This window comes from Notamacropus eugenii, chromosome 1 (assembly GCF_028372415.1).
Source record: "Notamacropus eugenii isolate mMacEug1 chromosome 1, mMacEug1.pri_v2, whole genome shotgun sequence".
In the NCBI taxonomy this organism is placed as follows: Eukaryota; Metazoa; Chordata; class Mammalia; order Diprotodontia; family Macropodidae; genus Notamacropus; species Notamacropus eugenii.
Window position 1 is genome coordinate 740,106,405 of NC_092872.1, and position 12,353 is coordinate 740,118,757.

The window sequence follows — 12,353 nt, forward strand, 5'->3', positions numbered from 1 at the left end:
TTCTTGTCTCACCCCTGATCTTCTTGGAAATGCATCTAGATTATCCCCATTACCTGCTGAAGATTTTAGGTAGATATTGCTTATTATTTGATTGAAGACTTCATTGATTCCTATGTTCTCCAGTGTTTTTAATAGGAATGACTGTTGTATTTTGTCAAAAGTGTTTTCTGCATCTATTGAGATAATCATGTGGTCTCTGTTAATTTTGTTGTTGATATGGTCAATAATGCTAATAGTTTTCCTAATATTGAACCAGCGCTGTATTCCTAGTATAAATCCTACCTGATCATAATGTATTATTCTCATGATAAGATGCTGTATTCTTTTTGCTAAAATCTTATTTAAAATTTTTCATCTATATTCATTAGAGGAAATGGTCCATAATTTTCTTTCTCTGTTTTGGCTCTTCCTGGTTTAGGTATCAAAACCATATTTATATCACAAAAAGAATTTGGGAGGATTTCTTCTTCCCCAATTTTCCCAAATTGTCTATATAGTATTGGAATTAACTGTTCTTAAAATGTTTGATAGAATTCACTTGTGAATCCATCTGACCCTGGAGATTTTTTCCTAGGGAGTTCATTGATGGCTTTTTCAATTTTTTTTCCTGAGATGTGGCTATTTAAGTATTCAACTTCTTTTTCTGTTAATCTGGGCAATTAATATGTTTTAAAATAATCATCCATCCAATTTAGATTGTCTAATTTATGGGCATACAGTTGGACAAAGTAATTTCTTATGACTGTCTTAATTTCCTCCTCATTGCATGTGAATTCATCTTTTTCATTTTTCAAATTGGTAATTTTGTTTTCTTCTTTCTTTTCTTTTTGTTCAAATTGACCAAAGGTTTATCAAGTTTATTGTTTTTTTTTCATAAAACCTACTCTTAGTTTTATTTATTAATTCAATAGTTTCCTTAATTTCAATTTTATTAATCTCTGTTTTGGTTTTCATTATTTCTAATTTGGTATTTACTTGGGGATTTTCAATTTGTTCTTTTTCCAGGTTTTTCAGCTACATGCCCAATTCATTGATCTCTTCTTTCTCTATTTTATTCTTGTAGGCATTCAGAGACATAAAGGTTCCCCTAAGAACTGTTTTTGCAGTATTCCATGAGATTTGGTAGATTGTCTCATTATTTTCATTCTCTTAAATGAAGTTGTTGATTGTTTCTACAATTTGTTGTTTAACTCACTCATTCTCTAGGACTAGATTGTTTAGTTTCCAATTAGTTTTTGGTTTATATTTCCATGCCCTTTGATGACATATAAGTTTTATTGCATTATGATCTGAGAAGAATGCATTGACTATGTCTGCTTTTCTGCACTGGATTGTGAGGTTTTTATGGCCTAGAACATAGTCAGTTTTTGTATATGTGCCATGTACTGCTGAGAAAAAGGTAAATTCCTTTCTATCCCCATTTAGTTTTCTCTAGAGATCTATCATATCTATCTTATTCAGAGTTCTATTCACCTCTTTATCATTTATTTGGAGTTTAGATTTATCAAGTTCAGAGAGGGGGAGGTTGAGGTTGAGGTCCCCCTTTTAATAGTTTTCCTGTTTATTTCTTCCTGTAACTCCCTCAACTTCTTCTCTAAGAATTTGAATACTATGCCACTTGTAGCATATATGTTTAATAATGAAACTGCTTTATTGTCTATGGTGCCTTTTAGCAGGATATAGTTTCCTTCCTTATCTCTTTTGATTAGATCTATTTCTGCTTTTGCTTTGTCTGAGTTTAGCATTGCCACCCCTGCTTTCTTTTAACATCAGCTAAAGCACAAAATTTTCTGCTCCAACCTTTTACCCTTACCCTGTGTGTATGCTCCTGTTTCAAATGTGTTTCTTGTAAACAACATGTTGTTGGATTATGGTTTTTAATCCATTCTGCTATATGTCTCTGTTTTATGGGAGAGTTCATCCCATTCCTACTCGCAGTTATGATTACTATCTGTCTTTCATCACCTTTCCTCTTGTTTATACTTTTAGTTCTCCTATCACCTCCACAATATAGTTTCAGTTTTTGACCACTGCCTTCCTCAGTCTTTCTTCCATTTTTTCAATCCCCCTCCCTTTTAATCCCCTTTTCCCTTACTACTTCTTCCCTTCCTTTTAGCCTCCCCTACCTTTTCTTTTCCATTCCCCTTCAATTTCCTATAGAGGTAGCTGTATTTCTATATTTAAGTGAATTTTTTGTACCCTCCTTGAATTCAATCAGAAGAGAGTACCTCTCAAACAATGCTCATCTCCCTCCCCTCTTTCCCTCTACTGTAATACATTTTTGTGCCTCTTCCTGTGATGCAATGCATTTTTTTCTGCCTCCTCTTTTTCACATTCCTGTTATAATCCCCTCACACCCTTAAGTCACTTTTGTTATCATCACATCATTTAAGTTATACCCACTCCTTCTATTTATGCATATCCCTTTTACATTTCATTATAAGTATATAATTCTCAAGATTAACAAGTATTATCTTCCCTTATAGTTATGTAAATAGTTTGCCCATATTTTGTAACAAGTTTTTTTCCCCCTGTTTACCTTTTTATGCCTCTCTTGAGACTTGCGTTTGAAGATTGAATTTTCTATTGAGCTCTGGCCTTTTCATCAAGAAGCTCTGGAAATCCCTTATTTCATTGAATGTCCCTCTCCTTGCCTGAAATATCATGCTCAGCTTTGCTGGGTAATTAATCCTTGAATGTAGTCCCAGCTCCTGTGCCTTATGGAATATCATATTCCATTTCCTTCGATCTTTCAATGTAGAAGCTGTAAGGTCCTGTGTGATCCTGACTCCTCGATATTTGAATTGTTTCCTTTTGACTGCCTGCAGTATTTTCTCCTTCACTTGGTAGTGATGGAACTGGAATTTGGCAACTATATTATTTGGTATTTTTAGTTTGGGGTCCCTATCAGGAGATGAATGGTCGATTTTTTTCAAAATTTTTTCACTATTCAATTCACATTTCAATATTTTTTCACTATTTTGCTCTCTGGGTCTAGGATTTCTAGGCAATTTTCCTTGATGATTCCTTGAATGATATTGTCCAGGTTCTTTTCTTCATCTTGGCTTTTTAGTAGATCAATAATCCTTAGATTTTCTCTCCTGGATCTATTTTCCAAATCAGTTCTTTTTCCAGTTAAATATTTTATGCTTCCTTCTATCTTTTTTATTCTTTAGATTCTGTTTGACTGAATTCTTCATATTGCATAGATTCATTAGCTTCTACTTGTCTGATTCTATTTTTTATTGAATTGTTTACTTCAGTTAACTTTTTCATCTCCTTTTCCATCTGTCCAATTGTTCCTTTTAAGGAATTATTTTCTTCAGTTAGGTTTTGTACTTCTTTTTCTATTTGTCCAAATGTCCTTTAAATTTTTCTGTGATTTCTCTTCTCATATTTTTAAAATCATTGGTTAGTTTTTCTTCTATTTCTCTCATTTGGGTTTTAAAATCCTACCTGAGCTCTTCCAAGAAGGCTCTTTGTGCTTCAGAGCAGTTCATAGACCCTTTGGAAATTTCAGATGGGAGCACAATCTCCTTTCTGACCTCTTTGGTATTTATGCTTTGGTTCTTGTTCCCATAGAAAGATTCTATGGTCTTTTCTTTTCTGCTTTGCTTTTTGCTCATGATAATAACCCTTTTCCTGGCTTTTAAAGTAGATCTCTGTGTCTGTGGCACAGGGAGCTCTGTCCCATAGTTCTTATGCCTAAAACTTGAGGCTTTGTGTGTGGTGGCCCCTGGTTCTTTCAGCTAGAAGCTAAAATGCTGCAACTTACTTGGTGCTGAGCTGGTTGGTGTTGGAAAGCAGAGGCTAGGTGAGGTCTTTTTGGATTTCCCCACAGTTACCCTGGAGATAGCTCACTAAGTGTGGAGGAGGGGTGATCTGCCCATAGGAAGTCTTCTCTTCTGGGCTAGAGTTTAGGCAAGCTCAGTGCTTGGTGATCCTGTCTGTGCTAGTGCCTTCCTGATTCCCCTGGGGTACTGAGGCATGCCTGGGATCCTGGTGTTGGCAGTTGCTGACTTCACCCCCCTGGAGCTCAGGATCTTCTCCCACTTTGCTGAGGTGGGGCTGTCTGGGACAGCTCTGATCCTGCACTGGTCCCCTTTGGCCATAGCAAGAGGAACCCTACTTAGCGATCTTTCTACCCTCATGGGATAAGAGTCTGTTTACCCCTTTTGCTGCTCCCACTGGTCTAGGGTTTTTCCTGGGGAGACATTCTCTGGGCTCATCAAGGTCAACAAGGGGAGGAAGATAGCAATTACCAATCACTCCACCATCTTGGCTAATGGAACCAGAAATGCATGTATTACATCAAATAAAATATTAAGATGAAAGAAAGAGAGAGAACAAAATCCTTTGCCTGAAGCCTATGTGATACAGGAACCTTTAAACTTCAAAGAAAATGGAAGGGAGAACACTTTCCATATCACTCAGGTATGGTACGGTGGATGAATTATAACAGAGGAAGAAGAAAAGTGGATGAAATAATTAGAAGACAATCTCCAAGAAGAGAGCCCTCATTAATACCCCATGTCTGCAGATGCCTATTCATAAATCTGAGGAAATAATAATCGATAGTTCATTGCACATTTGAAGGGTTGCAAAGCATCTCATCTCTAATTTGTTTTATACATTCATCCCAATACGAAGACCCTTACCATTATGCCCATTTTACAAATGAAAAAACAGAGACAGAGGGAGCCAAGATGGCGGAGTAGAAAGACGCACATACACATAGCTCCGAACCCACAACCCACAGAACGGCTAGAGGGGAGTAACTTACGGCGAATTCTGCACCCAGAGGCCACAGAATATTGGAGCGAGGGAGATTTCTGTTCTGGAGAGACCTGCAAACCTTTCACGGGGGGTCCTTCACGCTGCGGACTGGGCGCCGGGACTGGGAGCTGAGTGCAGCCCTGCGGCAGCCTTGGCTCCGAGAAGTACAGATCTGAGCAGGCTTCAGAGACGGGATGTCCAGTGGCGGCACAAGCCCCTCCACCCACAGGTGAGGACGGTCGGTGAGAGAGTCTCTTTGGCGGGTCGAGAGGGGAGTGGGGTGCCCCCATGGCTCGGGCCCCCCCGGGAGAGAGAAGCTGAGAGGCAGCTGCAGATAGGGGCTCCCCAAGCGGGCAGGAGCCTGGATCCATTGTGGAAGGTCTGTGCATAAACCCCCTGAGGGAACTGGGCCTGAGAGGCGGCCCTGCCCCGACCTGACCACCTGATCTTAATTCTCACACTGAATAGCAGCCCTGCCCCCGCCAAAAGCCCTAAGGCGGGAAGCAGCATTTGAATCTCAGTCCCCAAATGCTGGCTGGGAGGACCAGGAGGCGAGGTGGGTGTGAGGAGAATATTCAGAGGTCAAGTCACTGGCTGGGGAGAATGCCAAGAAAAGGGAAAAGAAATAAAACTATTGAAGGGTACTTTCTCGGAGAAAAGACACTTCCTCCCTTCCTTTCTGACGAGGAAGAACAATGCTTACCATCAGGCAAAGACACAGAAATCAAGGATTCTGTGTCCCAGCCCACCCAATGGGCTCAGGCCATGGAAGAGCTCAAAAAGAATTTTGAAAATCAAGTTAGAGAGGTGGAGGAAAAACTGGGAAGAGAAATGAGAGGGATGAAAGAGAAGCATGAAAAGCAGATCAGCTCCCTGCTAAAGGAGAACCAAAAAAATGTTGAAGAAATTAACACCTTGAAAACTAGCCTAACTCAATTGGCAAAAGAGGTTCAAAAGGCCAATGAGGAGAAGAATGCTTTCAAAAACAGAATTAGCCAAATGGAAAAGGAGATTCAAAAGCTCACTGAAGAAAATAGATCTTTCAAAACTGGAATGGTACAGATGGACGCTAAGGACTTTATGAGAAAGACAGATATCACAGAACATAGCATGAAGATTCGAAAAATGGAAGATAATGTGAAATATCTTATTGGAAAAACAACTGACCTGGAAAATAGAATCAGGAGAGACAATGTAAAAATTCTGGGACTACCTGAAAACCATGATCAAAAGAAGAGCCTAGACATCATCTTCCATGAAATTATCAAGGAAAACTGCCCTGAGATTCTAGAACCAGAGGGCAAAATAAATATTCAAGGAATCCGCAGAACACCGCATGAAAGAGATCCAAAAAGATAAACTCCTAGGAACATTGTGGCCAAATTCCAGAATTCCCAGGTGAAGGAGAAAATATTGCAAGCAGCTAGAAAGAAACAATTCAAGTATTGTGGAAATACAATCAGGATAACACAAGATCTAGCGCCCTCTACATTAAGGGATCGAAGGGAATGGAATAGGATATTCCAGAAGTCAACGGAACTAGGACTAAAACCAAGAATCACCTACCCAGCAAAACTGAGTATAATACTTCAGGAGAAAAAATGGTCTTTCAATGAAATAGAGGATTTTCAAATTTTCTTGATGAAAAGACCAGAGCTGGAAAGAAAATTTGACTTTCTAACACAAGAATGAAGAGAACCATGAAAAGGTGAACAGCAAAGAGAAGTCATAAGGGACTTACTAAAGTTGAACTGTTTACATTCCTACATGGAAAGACAATATTTGGAACTCTTGAAACATTTCAGTATCTGGGTACTGGGTGGGAGTACACACACACACACATGCACACACGCACACATACATAGAGACAGAGTGCACAGAGTGAATTGAAGAGGATGGGATCATATCTTAAAAAAAAATGAAATCAAGCAGTGAGAGAGAAATATTGGGAGGAGAAAGGGAGAAGTTGAATGGGGCAAATTATCTCTCATAAAAGAGGCAAGCAAAAGACTTATTAGTGGAGGGATAAAGAGGGGAGGCAAGAGAAAAACATGAGGTCTACTCTCATCACATTCCACTAAAGGAAAGAATAAAATGCACACTCATTTTGATAGGAAAACCTATCTCATAATACAGGAGAGTGGGGGACAGGGGCACAAGCAGGGTGGGGGGGAGGATGGAGGGGAGGGCATGGGGAGGAGAATGCAATATGAGGTCGACACTCATGGGGAGGGAAAGGATCATAAGAGAATAGAAGTAAAGGGGGACAGGATAGGATGGAGGGAAATATAGTTAGTCCTATACAACACAACTAGTATGGAAATCATTTGCAAAACTACATAGATTTGGCCTATATTGAATTGCTTGTCCTCCAAAGGGAAGGGGTGGAGAGGGAGGGAGCTAAAGAAGTTGGAACTCAAAGTGTTAGGATAAACTGTAATGTTCTTACCACTAGGAAATAAGAAATACAGGTTAAGGGGTAAAGAAAGCTATCTGGCCCTACAGGACAAAAGAGAAGACGGAGACAAGGGCAGAGAGGCAGGATAGAAGAGAGAGCAGATTGGTCACAGGGGCAATTAGAATGCTTGGGTTTGGGGGGGGAGGGGATAAAAGGGGAGAAAATTTGTAACCCAAAATTGTGTGAAAATAAATGTTAAAAGCTAAATAAAAAAAAAAAAACAGAGACAGAGAGGTTGAGTGACATTCCCAAGGTCACATAACCAATAAGTGCCTTGGGAAGGATTTGGATCCAGTTTTTCTGAATCCTAAGCCCAGTATTCTATCTACTCTTCCACCTAGCTGCTTCAAAAGGAGGAGAGGAAGAAATCCTAATGGACCATTTCACTCCACAGCTGCCTGGTATGAAGAAAATAAATTAGATGATAGAAAGGGATTTGTAGGGAGGGGAAATCATTTGATTTTTAGAGTATTGTAATGATCAATCCTCAAGTAAAGCCATACTTTGATGCCTCCTTAGGGTGAGAAGGTGTGCTTTGCAAAGCTACATGGTCACAGTATGAGAGGTGGACAAGTCCCATCAATCTAGAAAGACCTGGAACATGTACCATATCTTGGATAGTGTGTCCCAGAATCCCAGAACTGACAAGTGGCAAGGCATTTCCACAGCCATCTACTACAACCTATATATGGAAGGAATTCCCATGAAGATCGACTGGTGGTGGTCTAATCTCTGCTGAAAACCTCCAAGGATGGGGAACACACCACCTCTTACCACCCCATCTGATTATTTTTTTATCTGTTATCCAAGGAAGAGCCTAGATTAACTTTCAGATTCTCATCTGCAGGTCTACAGGGTGATAAACTTTTAGCCTCAGAAATTCTTGATGTTCATCTGTAACCAGAGAATTTGAATCATATTTGGGTGCTGGACCTTTTGCCAGTCTAGTGAAGTCTATGGAGCCCTTCTCAGAATAATATTTTTAAATTCATAAAATAAATACATAATGTGACAAAGTATATTAATATACCCAGCATTTGGCTCTCAACTGGGTGTACAACTAGATGCTCTATACTCCCTCATTCAGGGATTGAGCATTGAATTCTTCTTCTTCAACAATGGCATTATATAAACGAGTTTGAGTTGTAGGTTACATTAAGTTATAAAAAATATTTTTAATTAAATTTAAATTTATTTATTTAAGTTTTCAACACTCATTTCCACAAAATCTTGAGTTGCAAATTTTCTCCTCATTTCTCCCCTCCGCCACCCCAAAACGCCAAGCATTCTAACTGCCCCTATCACCAATCTGTCCTCCCTTCTAACATCCCTCCCTTCCCTTATCCCCATCTTCTCTTTTATCCTGAAGGGCAAGATAAATTTCTATACCCCATTATCTGTATTTCTTATTTCCTAGTTGCAAGAACAATACTCAACAGTTGTTCCTAAAACTTTGAGTTCCAGCTTCTCTTCATCCCTCCCTCCCCACCCATTCCCTTTTGGAAGGCAAGCAATTCAATATAGGCCATATATGTGTAGTTTTCCAAATGACTTCCATAATAGTCATGCTGTGTAAGACTAACTATATTTCCCTCCATCCTGTCCTGCTCTCCGTTTCTTCTATTCTCTCTCTATTCTATCCCTCCCCAAGAGTGCTCCCTCCTCCCACTGCCCTCCCTTCCATTATCCCCCCCACCCTGCTTATCCCCTTCTTCCCCACTATCCTGTGTTGTAAGACAGGTTTTCAAACCAAAATGAGTGTGCATTTTATTCCTTCCTTTAGCTGAATGTGATGAGAGTAAGCTTCATGTTTTTTCTCTCACCTCCCCCCTTTTTCCCTGCACTGAAAAGTCTTTTTCTTGCCTCTTTTCTGAGAGATAATTTGCCCCATTCCATTTCTCCCTTTCTGCTCCCAATATATTTCTCTCTCACTGCTTAATTTCATTATTTTAAGATTTGATCCCATCCTATTCAATTCACCCTGTGCTCTCTGTCTCTCTGTGTGTGTGTGTGTGTGTGTGTGTGATCCCAACAACTACCCAGATACTGAAAAAAGTTTCAAGAGTTACAAATATTTTCTTTACCTGTTGGAATGTAAATAGTTCAACTTTAGTAAGTCTCATATGACTTCTCTTTGCTGTTTACCTTTTCATGCTTCTCTTGATTCTTGTGTTTGAAAGTCAGATTTTCTTTTCAGCTCTGGTCTTTTCATCAAGAGTGCTTGAAAATCCTCTATTTCATTGAAAGACCATTTTTTCCCCTGAAGTATTATACTCAGTTTTGCTGGGTAAGTGATTCATGATTTTAGTCCTAGTTCCTTTGACTTCTGGAATATCATATTCCACACCTTTCAATCCCTTAATGTAGAAGCTGCTAGATCTTGTGTTATCCTGATTGTATTTTCACAATACTTGAATTGTTTCTTTCTAGCTGCTTGCAATATTTTCTCCTTGACCAGGGAACTCTGAAATTTGGCCACAATGCTCCTAGGAGTTTTTCTTTCCAGATCTCTTTCAGGAGATGATCAGTGCATTCTTTCAATATTTATTTTGCCCCCTGGTTCTAGAATCTCAGGGCAGTTTTCCTTGATAATTTCATGAAAGATGATGTCTATGCTCTTTTTTTGATCAAGGCTTTCAGGTAGTCCCATAATTTTTAAATTGTCTCTCCTGGATCTATTTTCCAGGTCAGTTGTTTTTCCAATGAGATATTTCACATTATCTTCCATATTTTCATTCTTTTGGCTTTGTTTTGTGATTTCTTGGTTTCTCATAAAGTCATTAGCCTCCATCTGTTCCATTCTAATTTTTAGAGAACTATTTTCTTCAGTGAGCTTTTGAACCTCCTTTTCCATTTGGCTAATTCTGCTTTTTAAAGCATTCTTCTCCTCATTGGCTTTTTGAACCTCTTTTGTCAATTGAGTTAGCCTATTTTTCAAGGTGTTATTTTCTTCAGCATTTTGTTGGGTCTCCTTTAGCAAGGTGTTGACCCAGTTTTCATGCTTTTCTTGCATCTCTCTCATTTCTCTTCCCAATTGTTCCTTTACCTTTCTTACTTGATTTTCAAAATCCTTTTTGAGCTCTTCCATGGCCTGAGTCCATTGAATATTTAATCTGGATGTTTGGGATACAGAAGACTTGACTTTTATGTCTTTCCTTGGTGGTAAGCATTGTTCTTCCTCATCTGAAAAGATGGGAGAGGATATCTGTTCACCAAGAAAGTAACCTTCTATGGTCTTATTTTTTTCCCCTTTTTTGAGCATTTTCCCAACCAGTTGCTTGACTTTTGAGTCCTTTGTCAAGAGTAGGGTATACTCTGGGAATCTGTAAGATGTCAGTTCCTCCAAGGTGGCCCAATCAAGCATGTACTGGTCTGGATGCAGAGAGGGATTTTTGTGCCCAGAATCTCTCCACTGTCACCTGGCCTCCAGTTCCACCAAGTCAGCACTGGGGGCTAATTTTCAGATAAGCTGGATGGGCAGGGCTGCCTTTCAGTGTGAGACAAAGATGAACTCCCCCAGGACTTCCACACAGGGCTGAGGCAAGACTCAACTCTTCAATGCCCCCAGGGGGTTTTACGCTCCAGTAATGGATCCAGCTGCTGTGCCTGCCAATGTAACCTCTGTGGCAGCTGCCTAAGGCCAGAGCTATGGAAGGCCCTTCTCCCTTCCTAGCCAGCAGAAAAAACCCCTTCAATGACCTTTCGTGCCTGTGGGTTGAAGGATCTGCAAACCTGCTGCTGGTGGGACTGGGAATTCTACAACTGGAGATTCTGCCCCCAAGGGCTGTTTGTGAGCCATGCCACATGGCCAAGGCTGGGCTGGGCTCCACTCTGTGTCTGGTGCAGCAGATGTTTCCTGTGGGTCTTTCAGGTCACCCTGGGCTGGAAATCTCCTCCACTCTGTTGTTCTCCACTTCTGCCACTCCAGAATTTGTTGAGAGTTCCTCTGTACAGGTATTTTATGGGCTGTGTGGGGAGACCCTGTGTATGTGTGTCTCTCTACTCCACCATCTTGACTCTGCCTCTAAAAAATATTTTTAAAAACTGTTCATATTCCCCAGGATAAGAGCCCCTCATCTATGTGAAAGGAGGGTTGTATCTATAAAGGTGTATTGGTGGAAGGACCCACATAGATGAAATCACAAATCTTTGAAGTATTGGCAACTAGAAGCCCTGGGTTTTAATCTTACCTTTGACACATGCTAGCTGTGTGATCTTGGATAAATCAAGTAATCTCCCTAGGTCTTTTTCTCTTCAGTAGCAAAATGAGGGAATTGGACTAGATGATGCCTTCTAGCTTTGTCTAGGATACTATCATCATTATTAGTAGGAGTAGTATTACCAGTATCATTATTAGGAAAAGAATATTCTTGAAACAGAAATGAACACCTTTGCTATTACCTATAGAGGATTATAAGAATGAACCTTCTTGTCCATAGCCTGAACATTCCATCTGAACTTCTGGTTTTGAATTGGGAAAGTTACAAGTTGCTCAAGTGACAGTGGAAGTGTGGGAGAGAAACTCCTGTTTGGTTTTCCTTTCCTCTCTTACCTCACAAACCAATATCAAAATAGACTTAGAGAACAAGTGAAAAATCACTTAATTGGGAATATTCTGGAACAAATATTATTTCTTCCGATCTCCAATTGGACTTATTTTTCAGAAACAAGGAAAACAGTGTCTGAGGACTTGGGAGCCAAGAAAGATTTCCAGCATATCCCTCCTCCCATTCCCCATTACCCTTCAGACAAATCTCAGTGCAGACAGGGGAGAATTTTTGAGCAGTGAATGAAAAGGAAGGTGGAATCCTGGAAGCCCAGCCTCACCCTCCCATGAGGACAGGAAACTACTTGTCCAAGTGAACACATTTACCAATAAATGGAGAATGATGTAATTAGTGCATCATGTGCTGAGAAATGCATTTCCTTCTTTGACTGTTGCAATAGTCTCCTAACTGATGTTCCTTTCCCAAGTCTCTGTCCTCTAAAATCCATTCTGCACTTAGGTAACAAAGTGATCTTCCTAAGTAAAAGTCTGGACATGACAATTCTCTGCTCAAGAAACTTCTGTTGCTCCCAATGGCCCTTAGGATGAGATCCAAGTGCCTTTGAATGGAAC